The 16,628-nt window shown below is 46.0% G+C and overlaps 1 protein-coding gene across 10 annotated transcripts in view; it reads left to right on the top strand.

Moving 5' to 3' along the window:
- Positions 1-16,628, top strand: part of LOC132380002 (inward rectifier potassium channel 2) — a 285,153-nt gene that overhangs the window by 197,774 nt on the left and 70,751 nt on the right. For 4 of the 10 annotated variants that reach the window (XM_059948443.1, XM_059948445.1, XM_059948446.1 and 1 more), the window contains one exon: positions 1,483-1,583. The gene's annotated coding sequence lies outside the window, so the exon portion shown is untranslated. Of the gene's footprint in view, positions 1-1,482; positions 1,584-1,827; positions 4,952-9,888; positions 10,051-11,200; positions 11,223-13,726; positions 14,496-16,628 lie in introns of those variants that run through there. The other 6 variants (XR_009507600.1, XR_009507601.1, XM_059948441.1 and 3 more) reach the window with 4 other exon arrangements.

Consider the following 16,628-nt stretch of genomic DNA (forward strand, 5'->3'; position numbering starts at 1 on the left):
GAAGCTTGCACAAATTTGGCGTGTCACCAAAAACTTTGACCAGCTTCCATAGATCCACAGTTGAGAGTGCCCTAACTGGTTGCATCATAACCTGCTATGGAAGCACCAATTCCCAGGACTAGAAAAACCAACAGAAAGTGGTGGATATAGCAAGCAAAGCTCTCCCCACTACAGAGCACATTTACATGGAGCAGTGCCACAAGAAAGTGGCCTCCATCGTCAATGACCCCGGCCATTCAGACCCCACTCTCTTCTCACTACTTCAATTAGGCAGGAGGTACAGGAGGCTAGGGCCCAACACCACTAGGTTATGGAACAGTTATTACTCTACAACCAGCAGGTTCCTGAACCGGCACAAATAACTTCACTCACATCAACACTGAACTGATTCTGCAACCTACAAGCTCACTGCCCATGTTCTCAGTATTTTTATTTATTTGCACAATATGTCTGCTTTTGTACATAGGCTGTTTGTGTGTCACTGTTTATTGAATTGAATTGACTTTATTTCTTACATCCTTCACATGCATGAGGAGTAAAAATCTTTACGTTATGTCTCTGTCTAAATGTGCAATGTACAATCATAGTAATTTATAATAAATAGAACAGTCAATCTAATATAGAAATACACTCAAATCAGCATGTGTCAATCTGTCTGATGGCCCAGCACCTGTTGGTCCTGACCTTTATGCTGTGGTACCGTTTCCCAGATGGTAGTAGCTGGAATAGATTGTGATTGGGGTGACTCAAGTTCCCAGTGATCCTTCGGGCCCTTTTTACACACCTGTCTTTGCGAATATCCTGAATTATAGGAAGCTTGCACAAATTTGGTGTGTCACCAAAAACTTTGACCAACTTCTATAGATCCATAGTTGAGAGTATCCTAACTGGTTGCATCATGACCTGCTATGGAAACACCAATGCCCAGGAACAGAAAAATAGAAAAACCTGCAGAAAGTGGTGGATATAGCAAACAAAGCTATAGTTTTTCATAAATTCCATTGTATTTCTTTATTTTCCTGTTAATGCCTTCAAGGAAGTAAGTCTTAAAATAGCATGTATGTTCTCTGATAAGAGATTTCACTTTGACTTTGAAGCACCAGGGAAATAATCCCCTTGAGGGCTTTTGAGTACAGGGTGCTTGGAATAGCACAGGCCAAGGCCTAGATTCACTTTTCTGTAATCCAAAGCCATGGAGCAAAGTTATAGTCATATTATTTACAAAGTAAGGAAAATATTTCTTGGTACATCAAAGGATTTTTAACAAAATTAACTTTATAATAAAAGAAATTACAAGAATAAACCATTCTTTTTCATTCTTTACATTCACAGCCAATGCTTTCAGTACTGTTCCACTGCATTTATAGTACTGGTGCCACTCTTGTGCTCCTCTGAGATGGATTACTACTGCAATAATTCAATAACTAAAGGGCTTCCTCCCCCAGTATGCCAAATAAATGTTTACTTCTATATTTACTGCAGAGCTACCTTGACTTTCTTCTTGCACAATGGAACTTCTTGACCAACATCTTGAAGCTTTTCAAAATGGGATGATATCGCCAAACAGCTCTGTACATGTCAAGGTAAGAACATTCAGATTATGAGTTTGTGTGAAAGAAAAATAGTTTGTGCTCTTTTATCTTCCTCTGACGTCCAAAATTGAAACTCTGTTCCTATTATTCATCAAGTGGTAAAATTCAATTCCTTCTCACATCGGCTGAGCTAAAAAGGTGAGATTTCCATTGTATCATTATAGACTGTAACAAGCGCAAATAATTGTGAGCATTCACACCTTATAACATAATTAATTTTTAAAATTTTATTTAGCGATCCAACGCAGGCCCTTCGAGACATACTGCCCCAGCAACCTCACAACCCTGATTGATGAGGCCTCTGTCTGTCAGGATCCACCATGGATGTTGCGTCCTAGCTGTCTGATACGCAAGCCAGGGCACTATGATATGGAGAGCAAACTCCCCCTCTCATTGCATCTGATGAACCCAAAGGAAGGACGGAGACTGATACCATTTGGCACCAGCGGCTTCACTGGAGTTGCCAGTCTACTTAGGGATTCCAGCTCCAGATTTTGCCGTTGGGATTGACTCCCGAAGCTTTTTCAATGAGTGGGTGTGGCCGCAAGGCAGCCGAGGTTTGAGATCAGAGTTTTCCTTCTCCTAGATGAGCTGCCGAGTATGGCTGATGAGCCTCGAATGACTGACTTAAGGCACTAGTGACCCACCTTTGCCCTTCTTCTTGTCAGTAGAAACTGTTCTGCAGGGCTTGGTAACTAAGGCACACGTGAAGGCTAGGAGCTGGATTTGGTTGTCAGAGGCTATTTGAGCCACATACCTTTGGGAGCATTTAATAAGTAGTGGGAGTTTGTCCCCATTACCACCACGGAATATAGCAACCTTAAGGAAACAACAACCTCACAACCCCGATTAACCCTATTCTAATCATGGGACAATCTACAATGACCAATTAACATACCTGGTACATCTTTGGACTGTGGGAGGAAACTGAAACACTCAGGGAAAATCCACACATTCCACGGGGAGGACATACAAAGACTCCTTACGGATGGTGTAGATAGTCTTGGAATTTATGAGAGATGGCACCTTGGGTGAGTTGAGAAAGGCCTGGCCCTGGCCATGGGGTAGGGATGAGGTGTTGAGATCTGACAAGAGTGATTCTTCAGTTAGCACGTAGCAGGGGCTGGCGCGTTTAGGGCTGTTTGGGTGGGTAAAAAGTTGGTCCTGAGATTCAGGCAGTCAAAATAAGGAAACTAACTCCAACAATTAGAAACTGATCATGGCACCACGAGTGAGACTGCAGGCTCAAGATTCAGATTTATTTATCATGATTACATCAAAACATAGTGAAAGGTGAGGTTTGCCTTAACTACCAACGTACTTGAGGGTGTGCTGGGGACTGCCCGGAAGTGTCTTCACACCAAGCTCAGCAGAACAAAACAGAACACAATAAGCAACAAAACCAGCCCTGTTCCTCCCTCCCCTGTACTCCAACCCCAGGACTCCTGCCTTCGGTGGACTTGAACTTGCTGACATCAGGCCTTTGACTTCGACTTCCCCTAGGAGACTCGCAGCGATCCACAAACTTTGGGTTGCTAGAAATTGGGAAAGATACACCCAAAATGCTGGAGGAACTCAGGAGGTCAGGTATCGAGGGAAAAGAGCAGTTGACGTTTTAGGCCAAGGCTCTTCATCAGGACTGGAATGAAAATGGGTTGAATTCAGAATAAAAGGGTGGGGTGAGGAAGCGGAACACGAGCTGGTGGGTGATAGGTGAGTTCAGGTGAGAGGGTAAAGGTAGGTAGGTGTGGGAGTATGGGGTTGGTACTGAAGAGATGTGTGGAAGTGGCAAAGGGATGAAGCTGGAATCTAATAGGAAAGGACAATAGACCCATGGGGAAAAGAGATGGAGGGGAGGAATCAGATGAAGCAAAGTGTGGGTCATAGTCAGAGAGTAACACAGGACAGAAACAGGCCCTTCAGCCCAGCCAGTCTATGCCTACCCCAGCATCCTTCCTGCTAGTCCCTGTGGCCAAAATTTGGCCTAGGACACTCCAAGCCCCTCCCCTCCCCAAATGTTCCAATCGTACTCGTCTCAACTACTTGATCTGGCAGTTTGTTCCAGGTACTCAGTTCGTTCATAGAAACATAGAAAATCTACAGCATAATACAGGCCCTTCGGCCCACAATGCTGAGCCAAACATGTACTTACTTTAGAAATTACCTAGGTTTACCCATAGCCCTCTATTTTTCTAAGCTCCATGTACCTGTCCAGGAGTCTTTTAAAAGACCCTATTGTAACAGCTGCCACCCCGTCGCTGGCAGCCCATTCCACTCTCTGCGTACAAAACTTAGCCCTGACATCCCCTCGGTACCTACTTCCAACTGTGCCCTTTTACGTCAGCCATTTCAGCCCTGGGAAAAAGCCTCTGACTATCCACACGATCAATGCCTCTCATCATCTTATACACCTCTATCAGGTCACCTCTCATCCTCCATCATTCCAAGTTCACTCAACCTACTCTCATAAGTCATGCTGTCCAATCCAGGCAATGTCTCCTCTACACCCTTTCTATGGCTTCCACATCCTTCCTGTAGTGAGGTGACCAGAACTGAGCACAGTTCTCTAAGTGGGGACTGACCAGGGTCCTATATAGCTGCAACATTGCTTCTCAGCCCTTGAACTCCAGGAGTCCGCGCTGAGGGATGCACTGAAGTTTAGTGTAGCTACCAGAAGGACAGTGATATAGGCTTCTTCTGCTACTGCACAGTGAGGGGCCAGGCTAGCTGAGGATGCTCCTCAATTACTGTAGTAATGTATCATGCAAGAGGGCCACAGGAAAGGCAACAGATCAGTTGATCTTAAGGAATGTAACCTAACAGTATATGAATGGTTTACTTTAGTAAATAATTTCTATTATGAATAAAGTTTATAAGAATCTCCAAAATGCACCTGACCTATCATGGATACCTTAGTGATGGTCAAGCCATGAGAGGGAGCGAGGAGAAAAGGGAAGGGCTAAATGAGAAAGGGAGAATAAAGAGGGGTGGGGAGGGGTGAAACCGAGGGGAGTGGTTCAGGAAATTGATGTTGATGCGGTCAGGTTGTAGATTAGTACAGCAGACCGTGAGTTCCTCAGATTAATGGTGTTCCTTTAATCTGAGCCGAGCCTTTGCTTGGTGTGTGGTGAACTAAGTGTGCCTGTCTGGACACACCCCCTGCTGACTGCTCCTGTGGCTCCTCCCACAGGCCCCTGTATAAAGGCGATCTGAGGCCTGACGCTCGGCCTCAGTCTCCAGGACGTAGTATGATGGTCACTCACTCACTGGTTCCTTCTTCCAGTCAATAAAAGCCGATATCTCGCCTTACGTCTCAGTGTGAGTTATTGATGGTGCATCATGGTGGCAGAGGAGTCCATGGACAGACGTCTCCGTGTGGGAATGGGAAGTGGAAGTAGAATGGGTGGCCACGGGGGGGGGGGGGGGGGGGGTGGTGGGGGGGTGGGGGAGGTGGTAGATCCTGGCTGTTACAGTGGATAGAGTAAAGGTACTTGACCAAGTGAACCCTCAATCTGTGCCGACAGAGAGGAGGCCGCACCGGGAGGACTGGTCTCGGTAAATGCCACCTGCGGATTAATGGGCAATCTACCATGTTTGGCTTGATAATGTCTCAAGGGAAATCTCCTTTAACTGTGACTCCACTTTAAAAATCAGCAATACCAAGATCTTTCTGAAGAAGTGGCATTTCCACACCACTTCTCAGCACAGCACCACACCGGGGTGCCTCTGAGGTCTCCTGCCCACTCCTCACTGCAAAAGTTGTCTCGCTTGGTTCCTCCAGCATTTTGTCTGCCACTGTGAAGAGCTGCCTGGACACTATTCTGTATATTGATGTGGGCCCCCGGACACTGTATCTCAGAGGAACGGCAGGACAACACAACATTTCAGATACTGCAGAATTCCCTCCGAGTTTCTCGGGTACACCAGCCTGGTGCTCACGCTCCATTCCCCTTAACCGTCCGAATCAGAGATGTTAAACGGACACACGCATCTCCTGAATTCACTGTTGATTTGCCCATAAGATCCCCCCACGAAGACATCATACTCTAAACAAGTTAAATCCCCGGAAACCCAGAAATCCCTAAAATAAAGTTTTGACGTATGCTGAGGTCAGCAAAGGCGGAAAACCATCATCAAGCTGCCAGGCACCAGAGTTCTAATTCCTCGCTTGCTCCACCTTGTGGCACAATATCAGGACTACAGGGAACATTTTCGAAGCACCAAGATTTAAAGAGCCCTAAGTCATAAAGACAGAAATGACATGAAGAGCGGGGATGAATATTAAGGTTAATTGATATAGAATCAGTGTCTGCGGTGAAGATATTTGAGAAATGTCTGTACGAATGTAGGTCGAAGAATTGATTTGCTCACTTCTGAGCAAATACTTTTGACGGGCATGTTCAAAATTATAAGGTTGCGGAATTAACATTTAAAGATTTTATAAGTCTGTCCTGTCGGACATCGTATCCAATACGACATAACTGCATTGTTCGCAATTCATAGATCATAGGACACTACAGCTCAGAAACAGGCCTTTCGGTCCATCTAGCCTGTGCCGAACTATTATTTTGCCTAGTCGCACCTAGTCCATACCCCTCCCATTTATGTACCTCTCCAAATGCTGCTTTGATGGTGAAATTGACCCCGCATCCATCACTTTGGCTGGCAGCTCGTTCTTCACTTCAGTGAAGACGTCCCCCCTCCCATATCATCCCCCATAGACATTTCACCTTTCACTCTTAACCCATGACCTCCACAAGCTCGAGTCTCACCCAGTCTCAGTGGGGAAAAAAAAGCCCGCTTGCATTTACCCTACATATACCACTCATAATTTCGCCTACCTCTATCAGGATTAATATTCTGTGAGATTACTCTGTATACTTGAGGAGCTAACCACTTTGCAGGTCACCATCTTAATTATGTTCACGATGGAAAGCATAATCACCAGTTGTTCATTAATGTAAATACATTAAACGTATTACTTTCAAAACAAAGTAGATTTCAAAGCGCAGGCTCCCCGACATGGCACTGGAGTTTTGCGCTTATTTCATCATCACTGACTCAGGAGACAACTATTTTGTAAATTTAACGTTATTCTTAGCGGAATCAGCGCTGCCTGCTCGCTGTGTAGCATAGGGACACTATTGTAAGTTCCAGCTGTCGACACCACAGGCATTTTTGTCCGGCATTTAACGCCGTTCAGTGACTAAGCACAGTTCCCTGGCAACACTGCGGGAGATTGGTTTTCCCATGTGTTATCAAACCGGTTACAGAACCATACACATAAGCAGCGGAGGGAGAGACAGAGGCCAGCCGACCTATTCCTTACAGTGAACTCTTTGCTGGAACCTTCCAGGTAGACTCAGCCTTGGGCTCTGTCCTAATCTTAACATTCAAGCCACTGCCTCGTCTATTTTATAAGTTACAATTTGATTCTACTTCCTAAACCTATTTAGGCAGTCCTGATGAAAGGCCTGGGCCAGAAACGTCAACTCTTTATTTCTCTCTGTTGATGCTGAGTTCCTCTAGCATTTTGTCTGCCGTAATCCGGATTCTGTGCACAGTTTTCCTCCAGAACCAACATCGCACTGCCTATGTGCCCCCTCGCAGGGCAACGAATAGTTTGCAAGTAAATTGCCAAGATCGGAGAACAACTCAACCCAACCATTTTCTCCTCTTCATCTCTTCTCTTCTGGAAACTGCTTCAGTGACCCATCCTTTCCCCAATTATTTTTTTTAAAATCAAAAACCTCCAGAAGAACCTATCTAAGCACAAATAAATTACATACTGATTAACATGGGGCTGATCTGCTGATCACAATGGAATCTCTCTCTTTTTCTTTCTTTTCCCTCTTCCCCCCCTCTCTCTGTCTTTCTCTCCCTCTCTCTCTCCCTCTGTCAGTCACTCTCTCCCCTTCTCTCTCCCTCTCTCTGTCTGTCTGTTTCTCTCTCCCCCTTCTCTCTCCCCCTTCTCTCTCCCCCCCTCTCTCCCGCTCTCTCTTATCCCCACTCTCTCCCTCTGTCTGTCTGTCTCTTCCCCCTCTCTCCCGCTCTCTCTTATCCCCACTCTCTCCCTCTGTCTGTCTGTCTCTTCCCCCTCTCTCTCTCTTTCTCTCCCTCTCTCTCCCTCTGTCAGTCACTCTCCCCTTCTCTCTCCCTCTCTCTGTCTGTCTGTTTCTCTCTCCCCCTTCTCTCTCCCCCCCTCTCTCCCGCTCTCTCTTATCCCCACTCTCTCCCTCTGTCTGTCTGTCTCTTCCCCCTCTCTCCCGCTCTCTCTTATCCCCACTCTCTCCCTCTGTCTGTCTGTCTCTTCCCCCTCTCTCTCTCTTTCTCTCCCTCTCTCTCCCTCTGTCAGTCACTCTCCCCTTCTCTCTCCCTCTCTCTGTCTGTCTGTTTCTCTCTTCCCCTTCTCTCTCCCCCCCTCTCTCCCGCTCTCTCTTATCCCCACTCTCTCCCTCTGTCTGTCTGTCTCTTCCCCCTCTCTCTCCCGCTCTCTCTTATCCCTACTCTCTCCCTCTGTCTGTCTGTCTCTTCCCCCTCTCTCTCCCGCTCTCTCTTATCCCTACTCTCTCCCTCTGTCTGTCTGTCTCTTCCCCCTCTCTCTCTTTCTCTCTCTCTCCCTCTCTGAACGTGGCGATAACTTGACATCAGTAAGTCCCGTCTGTGAATCGGTTCAGATACCAGTTATATTTCAGATGTTTGGGATAGAATTATAATATGACTTTCAGATTGAATTGTAAAAGAATTGTAAATTGAATTTGTAAAAGAATCCCGCTCATGTTTCTTCATTGTGTCCACACGGGGGTGGGGCGGACTTGCCCTCACTTGATGGTCGACTTCAGTAGCAATTTCATAAGTAAGATACCACCAGGTGTAAATATCAGAGATAACTGATTGTTAATTTATCTTCAGGTCTGTATCTCCTTAGCTGTTAATTTTTCAGGAAGGACTGGCAAGAACCTTGTGCCAAGACTAAGGTCGAAATAAAGCACTTTGCTAATTATCTCATTGTTTTCCCGTGTTTTTTACTGTCCCGATGAAGGGTTTCGGCCCGAAATGTCAACTTTTTAGTCCTCTCCATAGATGCCGCCTGATCTGCTGAGTTCCTCCAGCATTTTGGGCGTGATACTCTGGATTTCCAGCATCTGCAGAATCTCTTCTGTTTATATTCACATCGTGAATGACAGTCCTGCCTTGTTTTGCTTTTGCATTGAACAACATCACTGCTTAAAAAAAAATCTTTTAAAATGTGACGGCTTGAACTATGTTCAACTAAGCAGAACGTTCAATTTAAGGCAAAGTCACCTTGGGAATATCTTTAAATACTAGTATCGGAGATTGAACGAACAGTGAAAGTGTGTTCTTGCCAACCAGTCGATTCATAACTTGCTGTCACGGGTGCCCCGCATCCATATTTTTGTAAATAACAGTAAAATATACAAAGTTTCCACTTCCGAAGTGGAACCCTTGCGCCTAATAGGTAGATAGATATATTGTTCTGGCACCGTGGAGAAAGCTGATTCACTTGGAAGGTAACGAGCAGCTTTTATGCTAAAAAGACAGGGAATTCTTGTTTCAGGCGTTGCTCGGGAAAAGTGCAGCAAGACCTGCTCCTGAGAGGTCCACACGCCTCCACAGGTTGGAATCCGCGGCAAAAAAAAAAGACCCTGCTGGAAGAACTCAGCAGGTCAGGCAGCATCAGTGGAGGCAGGGGATGGTCGAAGCAGGAATGCAGGGTCTCAATCCGAAACTACCTCCACAGACGATGCTTGACACGCCGAGTCCTTGCAATGGTTTGTTTTCCTTTTTAAAACTTTAAAAAAAAATAAAACTTCTAATCCAGAGAGGAATAGTATTAATCGATGCATACAGTCCTCAACAGAAGCATTGTCACGTTAATTCTTTTTTCCATAAGAAAGTCTGAGTTTTCCAATTAAATATTAAAACCGTGTGGCTCGCGGTGCAGGCTCGCGATTGCCCGATTAAATGAAGCAGAATAATTTCACGTTTTATTGTTACTACTCGACATGGACTCTGTTATATTTTATATACACATTATCACCCAGACTCTCATAAGTAGTTCTGCTGGCAAGTGCAGTTGTCGATTTCCAACAGTTGAAATGGACGCGTGTGGAGCGGCGAGGAGGGGAATTAACAGATATTCGCCAGGGATTGGCGCACCCAACTGTCAGTTAACGTCGCCGTTGGACGATTGGTAAGAAGGTGTGTTGGGGGCGGAGTTTCTGTCCCAGCCGGCGCGCTTTATATCTTTGTGGGAGAACTGAGTGGTGCCAGATCCGATGAGACAGAGACAGCACCGGAGCAGGGTTTTTACATGTTTCAATGAGTGTGTATGTGTGTGCGCGCTCCTCAAAAAAAAAGTTGCCGCTAACTCCGAACTAGTACAGGTATTGCTACTGGATCTGAAAACTAAACTCTCGCTGCAGACATTGACCAGGTAACCAGGATTACGATCACTTTTTCGTTACTTCTGTCAGTCACTGATAATGCGATTAAATGTACGGGTGCCTCCAAGACACGTAACAGAGAGAACAAAAAAAATCCGATCTTTTGCCCAAGTAACTCAAGTGAAGCAGATTTTGGATTCGTGCACCGAGTGTGCGGAGTGAGTGGATGGTGCGGTAGATAGTACTCTGCGTTAAGAATTTCACTTTTCTGCCGGGGGAAGGGGGGGGAGAAGCGTAAACTATCGAAGGGACCCTTATTTGGTGTGTGTGTTTTGGGAGGGAGGGCTCGGTGGGTGGAAGCGAGCACCCTGACAATCGACTGCGTTTTTGCATCAGTTCGAAACACTTCGACTACCGGTTTCGTTATGGGGTGCGTTAATGACAGCGCCTGAGTGTGGCCGGAACATGGTTTCGGCTTTGCTGGACTGAATTCAAAGATGCCGCACGGTTCATATTTTGTTGGTTGTGAGAGGGGGGGGGGGGTGATGGTGCCTTTTATTTGGAGCCCTGTTCCATTCTTTGCTTCATCGGGAGTGTTGTCTTTTTAAGGACGGTTTGCGTCGCTTCTTCCCCACTGCCGCTACGCTGGTCAGCCGAGGGCAAGTGCAAAGGAGGCCGCAGCGAAGTTGTGGGCCATCTGTCCTGTTTGCAGACGCGCGCACACACACAATAATTGGCAGCCAAAATAGGAAGTTCCAAATATTCAAGGGCGTTAATAGCAAAATAATATTTTGGAAGTGCCATCAGAATGGGAGTGGAAATCTGTCCTGCGGCTGAAATATTTTCGTACAACCGGTCGGGTCCAGTTTCATTTTATTATCTGTTTTCACGTGTGTGAAGACTATTTTAAACACCCTTTGCCAAGCTGGGATGGAGGTTGTAACCACAGAGATAGAGGGGTGCAGTCATGAACTTCGCTGACAGGTCAATAAAGTGCCCGGGAGTTGCAGACAAGTCAGAGCTGTCAATCCAGCCCTAAGCCCTTGGTTACAATTTGGGGGGGGGGGGGTTGTTGCTGTAGTTTTCTGCTCGGATTAGTGGTTTCAGCATTGTTTTTAACGCTGCAATCAGCGGTCGCTATTCCAAGCGCAGCCCAGACAGCTGAGTGCGCCTGCCAGATAACACGTGTGCGTGAGAGGGGCTTGGAGCTCAGAGAGCAAAGGTACCGAGAGAATCTGGACCAGAAAATTGGGCGGCTGGGGATGAGTCACGATACGTAAAAAAAAATCTCGTTCGGCAAACCCCGCCACTGCAGGCTGAACCGCATACCTGCCCTTTATCCTCGTTATCCTCTGTCTGTCCGCGTTCCAAAGCCTTCCCTCCTGCCCTGTCTCGTCTTCCCACACACCTGCCCTCCCACATACTCTCATGTCCCTCAACTCTGCCCCTCGCTTTTCCCTGTCCCTACAATATCTGCCTTTTCTCTTTTGATTACTCCCTCTACTCTCACTTTCACCCGAATACTCCCTGATCTCTCCCATTCTCTCTACCCTCTCTCCAAATACCCTCCTGTTCCCGATCTTTCTATCACACTCTACCCTCTCTCCCTTGAATATCTTGTACTATACACCTAATCTATGCCTCGGGCCCTCCTCCATCTCATTACCCACTAGTTACACAACCCACACGCTCAACCATCTGTTTCAAGTGCATTCTAGAACTTCCCAATTCTCCTCCTCCCTCCCCTCCCGTCCTTTCCATCCCTCGAGCAGCCCGGTACCCCGCTGCTCGTCCTCGCCGCCTCTCAGCGGTGCCGTGCGGAAACCCCCCGGAGGCTGGAGTTAACTTGTCGAGCAACAAGTGCACGGCGGCCGCCGGGAATTGGAGCCCAGCACCAGCACACTCAACTCCAGGGGCTCATTACGCCGGCCTCGGGAGGGGAGGGTGAGAGGTCCTGGGGTGTCAGGCGTCCGGACGCTGTCACAAGTCCTGTTCTTGCTAAAGATCGGGGAGGTGACAAGGCAAGAGAGACGCACCCTCCCGGTTTCGCTGCTCCGGTTCGGCTGCAGCCGGCGAAATATTAAACGTTAGGCTGGGGTTGCTGGGGGGCAGAGATAGACGAAATGAAAATGAACAGAACTCGGCAGTGAATTGAAAGGGCTCGAACCCGGCCCCCAAAGGCACGGGGTGCATTCCCGACTTGAGTGCAGGACGGTGTTGTGGAAGGCAGTTTAAAGAGACGGTTGTTCCTCCGTCCCGAACTGGGCTGGAGCGGCAGCTGGAACAGAGTTCCAGTAGCCGAGCCGTTCCTGTTCAGGAAGAATTGCCTGCGTTCGTTGTTTCAGTTCCTGTGCTCAAGCCTACTTCCTCCGAGATTTACTGTGTGAAAAGTGTGATATCATTGCCAGCTTCGGACTGTGAAATCGCCGATGGGAAATAACAGCCCTTGGCATCCCCTGGGAAGAAGGGAAAAACCGGAAGACAAGCGTGGCAGGGAGCTGGGGCTCTCGCTGAGAACTGTCGTGGCGCCGACCAACTCCAGCCCAGTCGCGGAGCTGTGCTACACAGTTGGAAAAAGGACTGCCCTGCCGAGAAGTTATTGGCTTCTCCACAGATACCACCCAAACTACCGTGTAGTTACTATTTCAGAGACCTTGCACCTGGGATAGAAGGGAAAGGGCGGGCCGAAAGCCTACCCGGAAAGTGAATGTGCTTTGAAGGGAGGAAGCAGAGTGCAGCGTGAAAGGGCGGGTAAACGAGTGCCGAGAAACCGGGAGGCGGACCCTGGGAAGTGGGTTTGCACAGAGCTGGATATGGAAAAATGGGGGCAGAGCGGACTGCCATTGTATGATTGGACCTGGGTTTGGGTCCAGACCTACCGCATCCTCGGTGATTCTGTGGGAGAATTCACACCTTTTGTGACAGGTGCAGAGCCCAGCCTCACGACATAAACCCACCCCTTGTCTGTCCCGAATTAGCAAGACTAATTAACCCACACATCGTGCCATTCTGTTGTCGTTTTTCATGGAGGTTGTTATTCATGGGTAGATCATTTGAGGTACAACGCCCAGTAAGAGGACAGGTGACGAGAGAAGAACTGGATGGCTGTAGACGCCGATTGGCTCTTCAGTCCACCTGAGATAAGGTACCTGGGCAGCCCACGTCGTGTTCCAGTTGCAATATGAGTCGGATGCTCTCTTTTGTGCATGTCAGGGCTCGCCTTAACTGCACACGTTTTGAAATGTTCAGGATTCCTGGGAGTTTCACAGGGCCGCGAACTGCCAACCTGGACAGGTTGCTTTGCATTGCAAATGCAGGCAGGCTGGTTGCTAAGGTGGTGAGAGGAGTCGGCATTGTGTTTTGTGTGTGTGTTGACAGTGAATTATGTAGGCTTCTACAGCAGACCGAATACTGTGCATTGACAGTAGAACTGAAAGGGTACAGATATCTTTTCACTTTAATAAATATGGCATTGACAGATATAAGGTGTGAATGGAATTTGCTACAGTCTAAAATTTCTCTTTACCAAATTTCCTGTCCTTGCCTGACTCCTTTTCTTATTCACCTCAACTAATTCCCAATTAAATTTACTTTGTATTTCTTTATAACGCTGTGCAAGAAACTGTATTATAAGTAAAACTCAAAAGTGGATAAGGAATTGGTTTTAAGGAATGAGTAACTGATGTTGTGATTGGCAAATAATTTGAGTTTAATCCAAGAGATAAGGTTCTCTTTGTTTCTAGCGCACATTCTTCTCACTGTATTCCACTGATACAAGGAAAGATAACTAAAGGACACAGACTTAAAATAACTCTCTCGGGTGAGGAATGGGGTCTGAAAGGATCCAGAGGAGATGAGGAATGTACACAGGTGACTGGAGACATGAGGCTCCAGAGCAAAACCCCAAACTAGCTGGCGAAACCTAGTGGGCCAGGCAGCGGCTGTGGAGGCAAATGGGCTATCGATGTTTCAGGTCCTGTCCCTTCAGTTTGGAGTGGCTGAACAACTCCACCTGTTTGATTTTCACACGTTTGATGGCCCTGGAGGGTTTATGTCACAGCCACAATGAAATGCGACTGAGTTCCTTATTGAATCATTTCTGCTGGTTGGATCAATTGTTTCCATGGGTACCCAGAGTTCCTAGGTTATGTCTTACCCATGGCTAACCAGACTTAGTTGGACAGGCAGAGAGAATGCAATCAAATGCACCGCACTCCCCGAGAGGGTGATGGAAGGCAATTCAATTAAAGCTTAAAAAAATAAACTCTGATAAAGGATACGTAGAATTTTATTTTTTATTTATTGAGATACAATGTGGAATAGGCCCTTCAAGGTGCGCCACCCAGCAATCCCCCAATTTAATCCTATGCTAATCACAGGACCAACCGGTAGGTCTTTGGACTGTGGGAGGAAACTGGAGCACCCGGAAGAAACCCACATGGTCGTGGGGAGAATGTACGAACTCCTTACAGGCAGTGGCAGGAATTGAACTCAGGTACTGTAAAGCTACCACGCTAATGGCAATTTGGAGAGCAATAATAAGTGGAATATTATTCTGTAGATTAGGTCGACCAAAACTTCTGCGGGATGATAGGAGACTAAGTGGCCATCAGAACTGACAAAACAAATAGAGATCTGTAGAAGGGTCATAAAGAAACTTTCCAGGCAAATTGGCAAATGAGATGAGATCGGATTTTTTGATTATCATTGACACCATGATGCAATGAACTTCCTTGCTGGCATGAAGCTCACAAATAAAACAGTATACATGGTAATTATAAACACAGGAAAAACCTAAATCTGCAATGTTTCATAGACTGGAGCGTTAAAGCAAACAGGACAGGTCAGCCAGAAGAGGTGAGATCAATAGTGATTCAGTCATTGTGAAGGTAGACAGCATTGTGGCATCGTGGATCGCGTAAGGCGATTACAGTGCCAGAGAACCGGGTTCAGTTCCACTGCTGTCTGTGAGAAGTTTCTTTTACCTGTGCCCATATGGGTTTCCTCTGGGTGTTCTGACTTCCTCCCACATCCCAAAGATATATGGGTTAGTAGTTTAATTAGTCTCATGAGTGTAATTGGACGGTGTGGGTTCGTTGGGCCAGAAGGGCCTGTTACAGAGCTGTATCTCTCAGAGCTAAACTAGTGAAGGTGCAGAATAGATTGATCAGAGCTTACTGAGTCCTGAATTGACTCCAGGAACTAAAACATGAGGGAAATGTCAGCATTTTGGATGAAATACAAACAAGCACAGGTGGCTGACCCTGGCGTCAGAGAACTGAATTATGGAGGAAAATAATGATAAAAGTAATCTGAGTCTTCAGCTTTGAAAGAAGTTAAAGAAGTTTATAAGATTGTGAATGGGAAAAGAGATTCTCGGGGACTTTTTCCAAGCTAAGCAATAGGAGGCAACATGATGTAAGTATAGTTAAGGAAAGTTCAGGACCCATGTCAGGAAACATAGATTAATTAAGAGCCCCATAAGGTAACCGAGTCAGAAAAAAATGGATTGTATCTATACAGCAGCTTTCCTAAGGTTTGAGGTTCCTCTGCATTTTTACAGAGGACTAAGTATTCTGAAACATAATTTCTCTTATATATGAAATGTAGAAGCCAATTTGCATTTATCAATGCACTGCAAACAATATTAAAAAATATAAAAACAGGGAATTAAAGGGCACAAGAAAATCTGCAGAGGCTGGAAATCCAAAGCACACACAAAAAATGCTGGAGGAACTCAGCAGGCCAGGCAGCATCTTTGGAAAAGAGCAAACAGTCAACGTTTCAGGCCGAGACTCTTCATCAGAACATGAAGGAAATGGTCAGAGGGTCGGAGAGCAATGACAGCAAGAGAAACAGGAGCTAACATTTGAGATTGAAGAACTTTTATCTTTTCACTGCTACTCTCTGTGTGTTTCCATCCCTTTCTGGTTTTGTTGCTGATTTCCAGCATCTGCAGTTTATTTATAATCTTTGATTTAAAATAAAACAGATTATTCATTTTAAAGTTGTGTGAGAGATAGCTTTTGGTGTTGACACTAGGTAACTCATTTTCTTTGACACGGTAGTTTATATTTTCACCCGAGAAGGCAGTGAGCAGAAGATTTTCTTAAAATCATAAAGATTTTCACCATGTCAAATGAATTATCGAGCCTATGCCAGGCCAAAAAAATGGTGTGATTAATCCCACTTAGCAGCAATGTACATTGCAGCTCATCCAAATACCTAATAAACTTGAGTGTTCCTGCTTCCATTACTCACAGGTCCTCAACTCTTAGATGAACAACAATTTCTCCTACTCCTTTCTAACTTTTATGATAAATGTGAGGCTTCCCTTGTAGGGAAAATGGCTCTTCCTTAATCTCTCTATCTGGGCGTCTTTAAAATTTTATGTAGCTGAATTAAATCTTCCTTTAGCCAAGGGAAACAGCCCCAGCATATCAGATGTTTCCTCATAACTGAGTCTCTTCAATCATGTCAACGTCTTCAGGAATCACTGTTGTGTAATAACGTTCTTCCCATCTCATATGAAAGAAGGCATCCTCCAGCATTGAGTAGTTCCCTGCTACTAGTGCGCTGAATTATTGGTCAGTATTGTGTAGTATAAATTGGCAAGATGAAGTTTAAG

The sequence above is a fragment of the Hypanus sabinus genome, chromosome 23 (genome assembly GCF_030144855.1).
Source record: "Hypanus sabinus isolate sHypSab1 chromosome 23, sHypSab1.hap1, whole genome shotgun sequence".
NCBI lineage: Eukaryota > Metazoa > Chordata > Chondrichthyes > Myliobatiformes > Dasyatidae > Hypanus > Hypanus sabinus.